This window comes from Astatotilapia calliptera, chromosome 10, assembly GCF_964374335.1.
Source record: "Astatotilapia calliptera chromosome 10, fAstCal68.1, whole genome shotgun sequence".
Taxonomy (NCBI): Eukaryota; Metazoa; Chordata; class Actinopteri; order Cichliformes; family Cichlidae; genus Astatotilapia; species Astatotilapia calliptera.
This window is the reverse complement of record NC_137431.1, coordinates 954,462-971,398: the sequence shown is the minus strand read 5'-3', so window position 1 is coordinate 971,398 and position 16,937 is coordinate 954,462. Positions and strand designations below refer to the sequence as shown.

General features: G+C 40.4%; 1 protein-coding gene and 1 long non-coding RNA gene across 14 annotated transcripts in view; both read left to right on the top strand.

Annotated features, from left to right (window-relative positions):
• The window catches only part of LOC113030572 (disks large homolog 2-like), a 176,826-nt gene that overhangs the window by 67,525 nt on the left and 92,364 nt on the right, over positions 1 to 16,937 (top strand). The gene's annotated exons all lie outside the window — the stretch shown is intronic.
• On the top strand, positions 6,737 to 16,738 carry LOC113030585 (uncharacterized). Its single transcript, XR_013911852.1, has 6 exons — positions 6,737 to 12,785; positions 13,714 to 13,828; positions 14,038 to 14,162; positions 14,446 to 14,541; positions 15,111 to 15,198; positions 16,047 to 16,738. It is a non-coding gene; the product is annotated as an uncharacterized LOC113030585 (long non-coding RNA).

The following is a 16,937-nucleotide window of genomic DNA, read 5'->3' as shown; positions in this document are numbered from 1 at the left end:
AAAGAGAAGAAAAGGTGTGGAGATGAATGTAGGGGCAGCTGCTTGGCCATGGAAACCTATTCCATGAAGCTCTGTATACATTGTTCTTGAACTCATTTGAAGGCCAGGTGAAGTTTGGAAGTCTGTAGCGATTGAGTCTGCAGAAAGTTGGTGACGCCTTCATCCAACATGGAGTCAGCTCACACTGAAAAAGAAAGTTTGATCTTATGAGTGATTTTATGTGGCTTACCACTTGGGTTAGATGTTATTATTCCAAATTGCTTTCATTTTGGAATATTTAGTAGCAAGCAGATGGCCGCCCCTCCCTGAGCCTGGTTCTGCCGGAGGTTTCTTCCTTTTAAAAGGGAGTTTTTCCTTCCCACTGTCGCCAAAGTGCTTGCTCATAGGGGGTCATATGATTGTTGGGTTTTTCTCTGTATCTATGAAGAGCCTTGAGGCGACTTTTGTTGTGATTTGGCGCTATATAAATAAAATTGAATTGAATTGAATTGAATTGAAATTGAAGGAAATTTCACAACTGGACTTACTGGATTTACTGAACTCCTGAGAGCGACCCATTTGTTCACAAAGGTTTCTGGAAGCAATCAGCATGCCTATGGTGCTTGATGTTATACACCTGTGGCCATGGAAGTGATTGGAAGAATTCAGTGATTTGGAAGGTTGAATGGACACTTTTGGCCAAAAAGTGTATATATTCATATTGAATTTTCAGTCTGTTGATTTGCTTCATCTCTTACATTGTAATCTGAGAAGTTCATCTTGAAATTTCAATACTTGATGAATTGAATGAAATTGCGTCACGTGGCCATGGAACTGCTTGCGAGTCAGGTGTTTGATTCATTGTCTTCTGACCTACCAGCAGGTAAAGCAGGTCATCTACTAATTGGAAGGTTGGTGGCTTAAATCCTTTTAATCTTTTGTTCAGATTCTAAAGAATACAGTGAATTGGCAGCACAATTAGGAGAGATTCACTGGCTCAAATCCAGAAGTTTGGCCTGGAGCTGAGGTTACAGCATAATTACCTCCTGACTGAATTTCGGATCAGTTTCATTGTAGCTCATTCAGCCACATGTTTCTTCTGTACTTCATGGAAGCCACTCTTTGTCTCATTCTTCTCCCTCAGCTCAACTTCTCACTCTAAGGAAGAAATAAATAAATATGTAATGGCTGCAGATCTGATTGGTTGTCAGTTCACTTAAACAGCTGAATCGATAGACAGTTCCTATGGTAACAGGGAGGCTGGCGCCAAAAATATATGCAACATGCAGACTGGTGCATCTCCCACATACTTCACTGTTGCCTTAAAACAGTAGGCATGTCGCTAGTATAAAGATTGTAACTCTGAATTGAAAGCTAAGAAAGAAAAAACTAAAATTTTTCTCCATAAATCATAAACTGTTCAACTTCCTTTTTTTGGTTTATGTTTATCATTTATAGACTTTCCCTTTGATGTAAGGAGTTCACCCAGGAAAGTTATCAAGTTCTCATACATCTGTTGAAAAACTCATGACTTCTACCATTATGACTTCTACCTGCTTATTTGTCTGGCAATCCGATGGACGAGGCTTGGGTGTGGTGGTTGCCAGTACAACTCTACTTGTCTGACTGTACTGAAGTATAAAGATTGGTGAAGGGGGGATCATGATGTGGGATTTATTTTCAAGATTTTGGCTCAGCCGCTTCATTCCAGTGAAAGGAACTCCTGATGCTTCAGCATAACCAAGCCATTTGGGACAATTTCATTATTTGGGCATGGCACCTTCCAAAACGTTCCACCATGTCCACGCACCAGTTCACAAACCAAGGCCCTTAAAGATATGGATGCGCGAGTTTGGTGTGGAAGAAATTGACTGGCCTGCACGAAGTACTGACCTCACACCTGTAGAACACCTTTAGGATAAAAAAGAGTGGAGACTGCAGCACGATCTCACCCAATGTCAGTGCTTGAACTCACAAATGCACTTCTGGAACAAAGGCCAAAAATTCCCACAAACACATTCCTAAATGTTGTGGAAAGACTGTCATAAGTTCATATGCACATGAAGGCTGACAAGCAAATACGTTTAGCAAAATAGTTTATTTTAACTTATTTACTGCAGTTTAATAACTTAATCTGCAGTTTTTCTTTTTTTTATTGTCCGAGAAAGAGAAATCGAGTCTCTTTGGGCTTGAACATTACAGTTCACTGTGCGACCAAACGCAACAGTTGCATCTGAAAGCTTTTTAACGTCTTTCCCTTTTTTCCTCACAGAACTCTGGATGTCTGCTGTCAGACAGTTTTGTACTCTTACAACAGTTCAATTCAATTCAATTTTATTTATATAGCGCCAAATCACAACAAAAGTCGCCTCAAGGCGCTTCATAGATACAGAGAAAAACCCAACAATCATATGACCCCCTATGAGCAAGCACTTTGGCGACAGTGGGAAGGAAAAACTCCCTTTTAACAGGAAGAAACCTCCGGCAGAACCAGGCTCAGGGAGGGGCGGGGCCATCTGCTGCGACCGGTTGGGGTGAGAGAAGGAAGACAGGATAAAGACATGCTGTGGAAGAGAGACAGAGGTTAATAACGGATATGATTCAATGCAGAGAGGTCTGTTAATACATAGTGAGTGAGAAAGGTGACTGGAAAGGAAAAACTCAATGCATCATGGGAATCCCCCGGCAGCCTACATCTATTGCAGCATAACAAAGGGAGGATTCAGGGTCACCTGGTCCAGCCCTAACTATATGCTTTAGCAAAAAGGAAAGTTTTAAGCCTAATCTTGAAAGTAGAGATAGTGTCTGTCTCCCGAATCCAAACTGGAAGCTGGTTCCACAGAAGAGGGGCCTGAAAACTGAAGGCTCTGCCTCCCATTCTACTTTTAAATACTCTAGGAACAACAAGTAGGCCTGCAGAGCGAGAGCGAAGCGCTCTAATAGGGTGATATGGTACTACAAGGTCATTAAGATAAGATGGGGCCTGATTATTTAAGACCTTGTATGTGACGAGCAGGATTTTGAATTCTGGATTTAACAGGAAGCCAATACAGGAGAAATCTGCTCTCTTTCTAGTCCCTGTCAGGACTCTTGCTGCAGCATTTTGGATTAACTGAAGGCTTTTCAGGGATTTTTTAGGACTTCCTGATAATAATGAATTACAGTCGTCCAGCCTGGAAGTAATAAATGCATGAACTAGTTTTTCAGCGTCACTCTGAGACAGGATATTTCTAATTTTAGAGATGTTGCGCAAATGGAAGAAAGCAGTCTTACATATTTGTTTAATATGTGCATTGAAGGACATGTCCTGGTCAAAAATGACTCCAAGGTTCCTCACCGCGTTACTGGAGGCCAAGGTAATGCCATCCAGAGGAAGAATCTGGTTAGAGACCATATTTCTAAGATTTTCAGGGCCGAGTACAATAACCTCAGTTTGATCTGAATTAAGAAGCAGAAAGTTAGCGGCCATCCAGGTCTTTATGTCTTTAAGACATTCCTGCAGTTTAACTAATTGGTGTGTGTCATCTGGCTTCATGGACAGATAGAGCTGGGTGTCATCTGCATAGCAGTGTAAATGTATGCTATGTCTTCTAATGATGCTGCCTAAGGGAAGCATGTATAATGTAAACAGAATTGGTCCTAGCACTGAACCCTGTGGAACTCCATAATTAACCTCAGTGTGTAAAGAGGACTCTCCATTTACATGCACAAACTGGAGTCTATTAGATAGATATGATACAAACCACTGCAGTGCAGTACCTGTAATACCTACAGCATGTTCTAATCGCTCTAATAGGATATTATGGTCGACAGTATCGAACGCTGCACTAAGGTCTAGCAGGACAAGCACAGAGATGAGTCCACTGTCAGAGGCCATAAGAAGATCATTTGTAACCTTCACTAAAGCTGTTTCTGTGCTGTGATGAGCTCTGAAACCTGACTGAAACTCTTCAAATAAACCATTCCTCTGCAGATGATCTGTTAGCTGTTTGACAACTACTCTTTCAAGGATTTTTGATATGAAAGGAAGGTTGGAGATTGGCCTATAATTAGCTAAGACTGCTGGGTCTAGAGATGCTTTTTGAGTAAAGGTTTAACTACAGCCAGCTTGAAGGCCTGTGGTACATAGCTGATTATTAGAGATAGGTTGATCATATTTAAGATCGAAGAATTAATTAATGGCAGGACTTCTTTGAGCAGTTTTGTAGGAATGGGGTCTAAAAGACAGGTTGATGGTTTGGAGGAAGTAATTATTGAAGTTAACTCAGAAAGATCAATTAGAGAAAAAGAGTCTAACTTAACATCAATGGTACTAAGAGTAGCTGTAGATAATATTACATCTGTGGGATGATTACTGGTCATTTTTTCTCTAATGATAAAAATTTTATTTGTGAAGAAGTTCATGAAGTCATTACTAGCTAGTTAACGTTAAAGGGATTGTTGGCTCAACAGAGCTCTGACTGTTTGTCAGCCTGGCTACAGTGCTGAAGAGAAACCTGGGGTTGTTCTTATTTACTTCAATCAGTGATGAATAGTACGATGTTCTGGCTTTGCGGAGGGCTTTCTTATAAAGCAGCAAACTATTTCTCCAGGCTAAATGATGATCCTCTAGATTTGTGACACGCCATTTCCTCTCCAGATTACGAGTCATCTGCTTTAGGCTACGTGTTTGAGAATTATACCACGGAGTCAGGTACTTCTGATTTGAGGCCTTAGTTTTCACAGGAGCTACAGTATCCAGAGTCGTACGTAGTGAGGAGGTGAAATTATTAACAAGATAATCGACCTCTGTTGGAGTAGCGTTCAGATAGCTGCTTTGCTCTGTGTTGGTACAGGGCATTGGAGATGATAACAGTGGGTGGATTATATTCTTAAACTTAGTTACAGCACTTTCAGAAAGACATCTACTTTGATAAAGTCTACTCTTCACCGCTGTGTAATCAATTATTGTAAAAGTAAATGTTATCAGGAAATGATCAGACAGCAGAGGGTTTTCAGGAAACACTGTTAAATGTTCAGTTTCTATGCCATATGTTAACACAAGATCTAGAGTGTGATTAAAGTGGTGGGTGGGTTCTTTTACATTTTGAGAGAAGCCAATTGAGTCTAATAACAGATTAAATGCCATGTTCAGGCTGTCATTTTTAGCATCTACATGGATGTTAAAATCACCCACAATAATTATTTTATCTGAGCTCAGAACTAAATCAGATATAAAGTCTGAGAAATCAGACAGAAACTCTGTGTAAGGCCCAGGTGGACGATAGATGATAACAAGTAAGACTGATTTCTGAGTTTCACAGCTGGGGTGGACAATGTTAAGCATCAGGCTTTCAAATGAATTAAAAGTCTGTCTTGGTCTTTCATTAATTAATAGGCTGGTGTGAAAAATTGCTGCCACACCTCCCCCTCGGCCTGTGCTTCGAGATTTCTGGTAGTTAAAATGACTCGGGGGTGTTGATTCATTTAAACTAACATAATCATCCTGCTGCAACCAGGTTTCTGTACGGCAGAGTAAATCAATTTGTTGATCAATTATTAAGTCATGTACTAACAGAGACTTGGAGGAGAGAGACCTAATATTTAATAATCCACATTTCACTGTTTTACTCTTTGGTTCAGATGTGGATACTGTATTGTTCTTTCTTTGTAATTGTTTATGTTTAAGTTGTTTGTTGCTGGTTTTTAGTTTGTTTTTTGTCTGTTTGGGAGCTGACACAGTCTCTATGGAGATGGGTTTTTGGGGGGGTAGCAGGAGGAGAGAAGCTGCAGAGAGGCGTGTAAGACTGCAACTCTGCTTCCTGGTCCCAACTCTGGATAGTCATATTATGGGGGGTTTAATAAATTTGTCCATATTTCTAGAAATGAGAGCTGCTCCATCCAAAGTGGGATGGATGCCGTCTCTCCTAACAAGACCAGGTTTCCTCCAGAAGGTTTGCCAATTATCTATGAAGCCCACATCGTTTCTGGGACACCACTCAGACAGCCAGCAATTTAAGGAGAACATGCAGCTAAACATGTCGCTCCTGGTCTGATTGGGGAGGGGACCAGAGAAAACTACAGAGTCCGACATTGTTTTGGCAAAGTTGCACACCGATTCAATATTGATTTTAGTGACCTCCGATTGGCGTAACCGGGTGTCATTACTGCCGACGTGAATTATGATTTTACTGAATTTACGTTTACCCTTAGCCAGCAGTTTTAAATTTCCTTCAATGTCGCCTGCTCTGGCCCCTGGAAGACAATTGACTATGGTTGCCGGTGTCTCTAGCTTCACATGTCTGAGAACAGAATCGCCAATTACCAGAGTTTGACCCCCGGCGGGTGTGTCGCCGAGTGGGGAAAAACGGTTAGACACATGAACGGGTTGGTGGTGTACCTGGGGCTTCTGTTTAGGACTATGCATCCTCCTCACCGTGACCCAGCCGCCCTCTTTCCCCAGCTGCTTGGGATCTGCCGGGGAACAGCTAGCGGGGCCTACGCTATCTTCGGCTGCACCAGCTACAGGGGCTTGGCTAGCTACGGGTGAATGAAGGGTGCGAAGCCGAGTCTCCAATTCAGTAATCCTGGCCTCCAGAGCTGCAAATATGCTACATTTGTTACAGATATCATTACTGCTAAAGGAGGCCGAGGAGTAACTCAACATCTGACACAATGAGCAAGAAAGTGCAGGAGGGACAGGTGAAGTAGCCATCGTGCTAACGGGTCGGCTACGAGCTGAGCTAAGCTAAGCTAAGCTAGTGAGACAGTACAGAGACAGTGAGTGAATACTTTGGCTATAAATTAGGTAGTGAGTACACAGAAAGTGTGCTTCGGATGAAGCACGTGAAGATTATACTATGAAAGAAGAATGTATTTAAAAGTTGTTAATTAAATTGCTAAGCAAATAAGCTACTCAGAAACACCACTGTGTTTGAGCAGGAACAGGAAGTGATACTCTACCACAGAGTGAGCGAACACCAAGTGACAGCGCCACCAGTTATGTCCCAATTTCTTACTTGTAATATTCTGAATTGTTATTGAACGAACATATGCTGCCTTGGTAATTTAATTATAGAAAAAACACATTACATGAGCTGACCTGTACTACTTCTGTAATTGAATTATGTGTCTGTGTTGCATGTAACCTGTTCCTCAACACTGGCAGGTAGCACAGGTGGCAGCTGTGACCTGTCATTGCTTTTTCAGCTTGTTAAAACCCTACATTTTCTTCTTACTTACATATACACATACTAACGTTTGCAACACTTATTCAATCTTTGCTGTGTGATTTCTGCTTACGTTGGGGAGAATCTGTTCAATTCATTCGTGGCCAGTTTTTTCCAGTCTAAAAGTTACAACTCGAGTAAAGTAACACACACGTTACTTACATTATTGCGTTATACAGCATGTCAAAGATTTTTCGTATCACATTCCCACATCCTTCTGTACCCACAGTATTAGTCCCATCCTGTGTCTCTTTAGTTTTCCATTAAGTGTGCAAATCACTCAGCCAGCAGACCTTCTGTTTGCATTTTCACTCACCAATTCTTCCCCTTCAGTCCCGCCTGCTTGCTCACGAGCTTCCATGGAGCTTCACATCAAGTGAAAGCTGTTCTACTTTTTCTTTTGTATTTTAAATTTACCAAAACAAAATGAGACAATCAGATTTGTTTCTTCAAATCAGTGATGCTGCTACTTATGTTCCATCTGACATTGTTATTTTAAAGATAACACTCAGCTTCCTTTATGTTCCTACAGCACTCCCATGGTTTTTGCATGCTACTGTGGTCTGAGATCATGACTAAGCGTGTGTGCGTGTGTGTGTGTGTGTGTGTGTGTGTGTGTGTGTGTGTGTGTGTGTGTGTGTGTGTGTGTGTTTGATAGAGGTAGTGATGTAGGGATGACGCCCACTTTGAGGGAGGCTAACTGGTGTTTCAGTTACACAGGTCTTGTTATATACGTCTTGTGTGACGGGTGCATGTTAGTGTCCAGTAACCTAATAATGTAGTAGTACAAATTTAAGGTGACCTTGAGGGTTTTTAAAGGTGGCTTTGGTTAAAAATAATAATAATTATTATTATTTGCAAGTCACGTTTTCTTTTTAACACTGTTCATGTGCTGATGCTCCATGACTGTTTTACTTTGGTGGCCACAGTCATGCCTAACAGCACAAATCTCTCTTGTAATCACTACCACCTTCAGCCTTGGCTAACGCAACCTGCTAACCAGGCTTAGTGTAAGCTTTGATCACTCACTCAGTGCTGCAAGACCTCAGTGAAATTAGAAGACTAGCAGCAAAATATGAAAAATGCTTTTAAAAATCTGTAGTTTTACAACAGATGTATCCTGATTTTACTCTCATTTTAATCATAAACAATGGCATTTATCCAAAACCTTCACCTTGCAACAGTTAACAGCAGTTTTCACAACACAGCTTGTTTTTAGGGAAAATGTCATTGAGGAGAAAATCATTAACTATGAGTACACACATTTGAAAGACAAGTATCAAACATGACTGGCTATTGTAAGCCATCAACGTCTGCCACGTATTTTCAATGTAAGAAAGAACATTAGCATGAAACTTTGCAGATTTTATATTAAAAAGGTGACATAGAAGCCATTTTGATAGTGAGCTTGTTGCGCAATATAAGCTTAATATATTGTTTAATACATTACGTTATACCACCAACTACCATAGAAGGTCTTCAAACCCATCAGGATGAGCACTGTCACAACCCTACACAATGATCACTGGTGTGAATGTCTCTGACCAAACAATCAGAAACAGAATTCATGAGAGTGGCCTGCAGGGCCACTAGTGGGCTCTAGTGGGCTCTAGTGGGCTCTGTACTCACTATTTGGCACAGTTCAGTCGAACTAGGATTTGCCATAGAATACCAGAATTGGCAGGTCCACCACTGACAGTCAATGTGTTTCTGTCTGACGCTACGAACACTGTTCTACGTATGTGGCAAGAGAGCGCAGGTTGGTCTCTCTATATCAGTCACTCACTGATTGTTTTTATATTAGTGTGTGCTCAAACAAGGGACTTTTTTCATATTTATATGAATATGAAAAGTCTTCATATTTTAACTAGCCCATACTCAAACATTTTTGTGATGTACACAATATTGCTAACAATATTTGCTCATCTGCCTTCACACGCATATGAACTTCAGTGACATCCCTTAATCATACTTAATCCATAGAGTTGAATATGATCTTAGTCCACACTTTGCTGCTACTACAGCTTCAACTGTGCTGGGAAGGCTTTCCACAAACTTTAGTTTTGTTCACTTTTAAAATTCTAAATAATTTAGCGCCCAGCTATCTTTCCCAACTCCTCCACTTGTACAATCCCAATAGAGCACTTAATTCGTCCAATCAGATGCTCCTAGCACAACCTAGGAGGTGACCGGGCCTTCGCAAGCGTAGCACCCAGACTCTGGAATAACCTCGCCGGTTCATATTTGTGCCGCCGAGTCTATCCAGTCTTTTAAATCACGTCTTAAAATCTATCTTTTTACTTTGGCTTTTGATTCTTACGAGTTGGCTTGTTGTGTTGTCACCTATTGATTCCTGTCCTGTCTTTATTGTTTTGTTTTAATTGTCTCATGCGTTTACTGACTGTGAAGCACTATGGCCAACTTTGTTGTTTTTAATATGTGCTATATAAATAAATTTTGATTTGATTTGAAAGTGTGTTTATAGGAATTTTTGACCATTTGTTTAAAAGTTCATTTGTGAGGCACTGAACGGAAAGGCCAGGCTCACAGTCTCCACTCGAATTCATCCCAAAGGTGTAATACCAGGATGAGGTGAGGACTCGTGTGCAGTAAGGTTGGAACAACAAGGTGCTCAAATCCTCAGATTTTCCCCACAATTGTCCAAATGTCTTGTCTACACGGCCAAAGAGCTCTAGTTTTGTCTCATCGGACCAAAGGACGTGCTTCCAGTATGCATAATCCTTTTCTAGGTTGCTGTTAGCAAACTTCAGTCTGGCTTGAAGGTGTCTCTTCTGCAGAAGTGGTGCTTATTTTGCTCTCCAGCCTTGCAGTCCATTCCTGTGCAGGGTTGCTGGCGGGTGTTCTGTGGTCCTTAGACATATTGCATACTAGTTTTCTTTCCAGAGTCTTTGAAATCTTTCAAAGCTCTTTCTCTGCACTGTTGTTTTGTACTATGTGTCTCTCTTTTCATGATGATAATTTTCACTCCAGTTCTTGACTATAGGAAACACCACAGTATCTTTGCATAGCCATTTCCTGCTTTTTGAGCATCAGCAAATGTTTTTCTCAAGTCTAAACTAATTTCATTTGCTATTGGCAGAGGTGGGACCAAGTCATTGTTTTGCAAGTCTCAAGTAAGTCTCAAGTCTTTATCCTCAAGTCTCAAGTAATGTCAGGCAAGTCAGAGTCGAGTCTCAAGTCACTGGTGTAAAAGTCCGAGTCAAGTCACAAGTCTGAAACTTTGAATTTCAAGTCCTTTCGAGTCTTTAAAAAAAACAAACGAAAAAATAATGTTGCAGTTATGCTAAATGTAAATATTAGACCATGTAATTTTTAAAGCTGTGTTTTTCTCAACACATGACAAAATAGTGAACTTAGAAAATATACACAAATTGTGAAATTGCACCTCTTTAAAATGCAGCTCAATTAAACCTAGCTCCAAGAATAATTTTCACCGACAGTTCTGAGATAAGCTGCATGTTATTCTTGGATGCGGTTGTAGGACCAGCTTTAAAATCGCATGACAAAAATATCATACACATTAAAAAAAAACTGTATCACCAACGTAGCCTGGACAACATTTGCTAGTTAGATGAAGTCAGCTATCTCATCTTAGCATATTTATATGCATATTTATAATTATACTGTTCTTGGAGTGAGTGCATACACTCATGAAGTTTAGTAACTTCAGGTCACTGCAACAAGCCCAGGTACAGTTTACCGACGGATGGGTGCAGGACCTTGAAATGCACCGTGTAGAACGAAAGACCATCGTACATATCATAAGTTTACCAGTCTCACAAATTGTTGTCATAAATACACATTCCTTAACCGTTTATTAATAGGACCTTTGAGCTCAACGGTAATTAATTAGTAGTGGAAATAATTTCTGGTAGCATCACAGAAATGTAGCAGTGACAATAATACTGTATGCTGTAATCGTACTGGGCAATTAGTGATACAAAACAACTGTTTTATCCTGTGAATAAAAGTACATGTTTCTGTCAATGTACCATAATAACAGAAGCGAAACGCAATATTGTGTCAGGACAATTCACTATTTATGCACAATAAATAAAGGAGCATAGCGCGACAATTTCTGTTCAGCGCCAGACTTGCTTGTAACCTATATCACCAATTATGTTATGAAAATGACGTATTAACTACAACAGCAGACTGACCTTTGTGTAAATGCTTGGAGCAGACTAACCTGTGAGCTGGAGTGTTCTGGGACGTTATATTTGCTCTTTGAATGGCTGCAATCCAGACCATCCGTCGCGTCTTTGTTACTTCGGAAACATGGCTCGAACAATTTCTCTTCAACGACGTAATCCGATAACAACCGATCTCTTTACCCGTCGGCTTCCCGTGGCTGTCATGCGACCGGCTATTGCAGTTAATAATACAACAGCTTCTTGACATTTTTGTGTTTCTTTTTATCGCTGTGTGACTGATTTCAATTGAAAGCCTGCGTGCGTTAGTACCGCTTGCCACGAGTTCCCAGAATCCTTTGCGGTTCTACCCGTGAATGACGTCACATTTTCAATCTCTATATAATATGCATGTTAAATTTTATATTTGGGGTAAAATATCAAGTCTTTTCAAGTAAACCGGTTCAAGTCCAATTCAAGTCCCAAGTCATTGGTGTAAAAGTCCAAGTCAAGTCACAAGTCTTAGAACATTTTTTCAAGTCAAGTCTAAAGTCATAAAATTAATGACTCGAGTCTGACTCGAGTCCAAGTCATGTGACTCGAGTCCACACCTCTGGCTATTGGTATAATGCTTTCAAGTGACAGTTGAAACCCTTGCTTAAGTTTTTAAACTTTGTGTAAACTAGAATATAACCCTTAGTTTTACTTTGAGCATTACAAAGTTAAAGCACGTCATTGCAAAGCAGTGATTTATGTTATGGCTCAATAGAGAGACCAGCTAATAATACTGAATCAGGTCATTAAAAAATAGTAATCTGTTATTGTGTTCAGATACATGTAAAGTTTCTTTCTGAAGAAAACAAGTGAATGCAGAAATTCTGTGTTGAAAATCTATTGCTCCAGTCAGTAACCTTAAACTAATAATTTGTCCCTGTGTGTCTGCAAACATCTTCAAAGGCAGTGATGGCATTTAAATGGTGTTTTGTGAATTAAATGAATCAGCATCATCTAGCTTAGTTCTGTGATATGGTTTCAACTACGATCAGCGAGACCTAGATCATGTTTGTAGAGGGAAAGGCCCAAACGCAGACTCACAGGCAGGTGAATATTAATAACCAACAATGCATTTATTAAGGCTGATGTCCGTGGTACAGAACTAAGATGAAAACAGAATGTGAAAGGCAACAAGGAAACCTTTATAACCAAAACCTAGACTGGGAACGAACACTAGGCACTGGGGACACCGGCCTCAGATGTCATCAGGCCATTCAGTGGGCGTTATAAGCAGAAATCAGCACCATAGATATGGGCCAGCAGGGGCCATCTCCACCTGCTAGATTGTTCAGAAGGTTGTTATCATCCATCCAGATGGAGGATCACTAACAGGAGCGTGGAAGACTCCAGAATCCACTCTGGCTGGAATCCTGTGATACAGCAGTGTTTACAGGTAAGACCTTTAAATGGACAGCATTTATAGAATGACTATTAAAAGTCAGCGAGTGTCAATAATGTTAATGTGGTTATGTTAGTAATACACATATAACAGCTTTGAGATGCATTTGTAAATATTATTACGTTTGACTGTCTTTATGGCGCTAGCTTAAAGTTATGGTGTAAAGGTTAGCTTATAGTGTAATAAAGCGGTTACTGTTTAAACAGTGATTAGACAGAAATGTTACTGGTTAATAAAGTTACCAGAAAACAGATTCACAGCAAATATCTCGATTAGCTTCAATGCATCTGTAATAAATATGTGCAAGTTTCAGTGCTTCGTTTAAACTGTATGATACTGACCCAGGGTCAGTGTAAAACACAATCCCAGCTGTGTGAACAAAGCCTGGCTCCTTTAATCCTGCACGACAAACCTCAGGATGCAGGTTATTATTACTCTTTCCTGCTGGCACACCTGTCACACCTGAGAGGCAGCTGGAAACTTACAGTAACGTTTACATCAGGGGTGCTCAATCCCAGTCCTCGAGAGCTACTGTCCTGCAGCTTTTAGATGCATCCTTGATCCGACACAGCTGAATCAAATGAATGGCTTGTTATCAGGCCTTTTCCAAACTTGATGGCATGCTGAAGAGGTAATCAAACATTTGATTCAGCTGTGTTGGAGTAGGGATGCATCTAAAAGCTGCAGGACAGTAGCTCTTGAGGACTGGGATTGAGCACCCCTGGTTTACATCATGCAAAGACTGCCCGACTCTGTAATACTGTAGATCACAGGTGTCGAACTCCAGGCCTCGAGGGCCGGTGTCCTGCAGCTTTTAGATGCGTCCTTGATCCATCACAGCTGATTTAAATGTCTAAATTACCTCCTCAACATGTCTTGAAGTTCTCCAGACGCCTGGTAATGAGCTAATTATTTGTTTCAGGTGTGCTGATCCAGGGTGAGATCTAAAACTTGCAGGACACGGGCCCTCGAGGCCTGGAGTTCGACACCCCTGCTGTAGATGATCAGTGACTCAGGTTACCAGTAAACATTAAAAGGTACCTCTCTGTCTGTGTGTCTGTGTTGAACCTTTTATAATCAAATTTTAAGTTTTGGACTTTTCCCTTTGAAGACACGTTGAAGAGCTCACAGAGATTTGAAGTTGCAGATTTAGGAGCATTAGGCCCGATGATGGTGTGTAATGCCTGTACTTACCTTCTGCACTGTGTTTTTGTTACTAATTTATGTTTCTTGTTGTTTAACACAGATTTCAGAGGAGCACTTTTAAAGTATCCTTAATACTTTCAAGGAGAACTGGATTGGAAACCAAAAAAAGCTTTTTCTGAGCCATGAGAGCTGACGGGATACAACTTTTTAAAATCAGAAACAAAGGTGAGCAACAACTGTTAATGTGATTTTAACATGATCGTCATTTATATAGCGATCTTGTATTTCTTAAACATTTCCAGGACGGTGTCTGGCAGTTTCTTCATCCACAGAAGTTTCAGTTATCAGAGTGGGATTGGCTGAGTCTCCTGAAGAAGTCCACACCATTTACAGAAATGTTTCACAGAAACTGATTTCTCTACCAAAGTGTGGAGTAGTGCGTTTCCATAGATCACCTCTGTATGAATGTACTTCTTAAAGTGAGTGTTTGTCCTCTGTTGTTCCTCAGGTACAGTGAATGATATTAACGGCAGGGAAACAACACTGGGGGAAGACAAGAAGGAGAAGTGTTTCCAGGAGGAAGCTGCAGTGAGGACACACTGAGGTCAGAGGTCAGAAGCTGAAACAGCTCAGCTTTATATGCTAGGTTACAGAAACAAACCTAAATATATTTATAAATAAACTTTATAGTGATATTTTAAATAATAATCATCATTATGATTAAAATATCAAACACTTCAGTGGATTTTGTGTCACATGTATTGTGTTGGCCCTGTGATAACCTGGCAGCCTGTATACAAACAGGAAAGCAGACGTGTGTGATATAAATGTAAATGTGCTACATATGAAGTGTGTCATCAGGTTTGTCTCATGCTGATGGACCTGCATTCTTACATTGAAGAGACTGTTAAAGTCTTGCATTCAGTTAACAATAACGGGTCCAGTCTGTTTGGTTAAATGCAGTTTGTTGTCTATTTATTCACACGTTTTCTTAAGTGCGTATCCAGCTCAGCATCACAGTGGAGCTGGATTTGTTCAATAAATAAACCTCCAAAAGTTAACAATAAACCTGCATCCGTGTACGTCGTTGTCCACAGGATGAGACAATCAAAGTGATCAAACTGGAAGACTGTGGAACATGTTAATGTTTGTGTGTTTGTGTCTTTCTAACAGTTCCTGGTGAATCACAGCAGAACCATAAAGGCTGCTGGACTGCAGGACGGCTTAGCCCTGAGAAGCCATCCAGTTACAGGAGGAGCAGGTAGAAGCTGTTTTCAAAGTAGCTGGGCAGGTTTCATCTCAAGTAAGCGATTACCTGTTCGTTCATCTGTTCTGTCACTTACAGGACATTTAAGGACGTCTTTTGAGCGTCTAGTTGGATGTTATTCTGGTCACGCCCACGGTCATTTGCAACAATGGACGTACTTTTCATGTTCATCCAGTAACTTAGTAAATCATAAAACATTATTATCATAAGACCTTTGGAGTGACGGCTTCTACAAGGAAGAGTCACAGTGTTGGACGCTCCACGCAAAGAGAAAAGCTCTTTACAGTTTTTAATCATTCTGACCATAAACAGCTTTTCCAGGTTTGATATTCTTTGACATACAAGTCGGGTTATGGAAATTAATTAAAAGGTTCCTATGTCACATTGAGCCATTTACACTAACCAGTGACAGTATGACTATGTGCACAGATGTGCTTCCAAGCTAGAAGCTCTACTCATGTTCAGCTAAACACCTAACAGGGAACAGGTACTCCAGCCCAAGCCGACATGATATAACCGCACATGCAGCCCAGCCACAAAGTGAACCAACTCATTGAGTTACAGACAACAGGGCACCAAATGCACCCAGAGTCTAAACTAACCAGCCTGCACCAAACTGACATTTCTTCCTCCTAAGTTAAATGGATGGAAGTTAAATACGTACATAAAAACATAAAAACCACTCGTTTCCACACAGGAGTTCCCTGACACCGAGTGTTAGTTGTACTGAGCAGATACCAACAATCGTAAGACTACCGGAGACAATGCACTGAATTATTGTTATCCTAATTATTTCACCCGACTGGTTTCAGCTCCGATGTTCTGCTTTTTCCTTTTGGTAGATCAAAGAGAATCGTGATGTTTCTGCTTCCATTTTGATTCCAAGAAGAAGAACGCTTCAAAGAAGTGGCGTTCATGGTCCACAGTGTGACGATCGTGGCCACACACTGCATGTGCTTTTTAAAGCAACATGTTTCTTCACTTCAAAAACTTTGACATATGCCTTGTTGTTTGGATATGTGTAATATTAGTGAATGTTAGGGTTTGTTACTGAAAATTGTTCACGTCTGTTTTGTATTTTGATGATCGCAGCAAAGATACTGTTTTAAAAAGTTTTGTTTTCAGAGCCTTTCTTTAAAATCCTGAGCCTGTAGTTTTACATGAATGTTACGTTTTCATTTCTGATCTTGTAATGCTTGCACTACACTGTGCACGTCTGCATTAGAGACATCTTAGTTACCTATTTGTGAGACTGAGCTGCTTGACTATTATTTGGAAGTGTATGTAAAAAGCATGATATCGTTTCTTTTTTAATGTGATGGACTGAACTCAGGAGGTATCTGCTTTTGACCAAAGATTAATCTGATCTCATTTCTACCTGTATCTACTGTTTCAAGATTTAGCTGAAGTTTGCTCAACTTTAATTGTTTATTCCAGCTCTCATAGTGCAGCCATGAGACAGACCTATTAAACTCAATGCACGATGTAAAGTTCATAATTCTCTGACAAATAAAACTGTAATAGCAAACATGAACAGCTGTGCTTATTTCTGAGATATGAATGTTTGTAAACATAACTTTATTTTTCAAATGTGTTCATATTTAGAGAGTTAGAGACGGTGATGGTGAATCTGAGCTGATGGTCAGCAGAAAGTAAATATCTCTTTGTCCCTTCAGGCTTAGAGGGAACATGTTCTGCCCGGTGTTGTAGGGTCCTGATTACTTCAAGTTGGT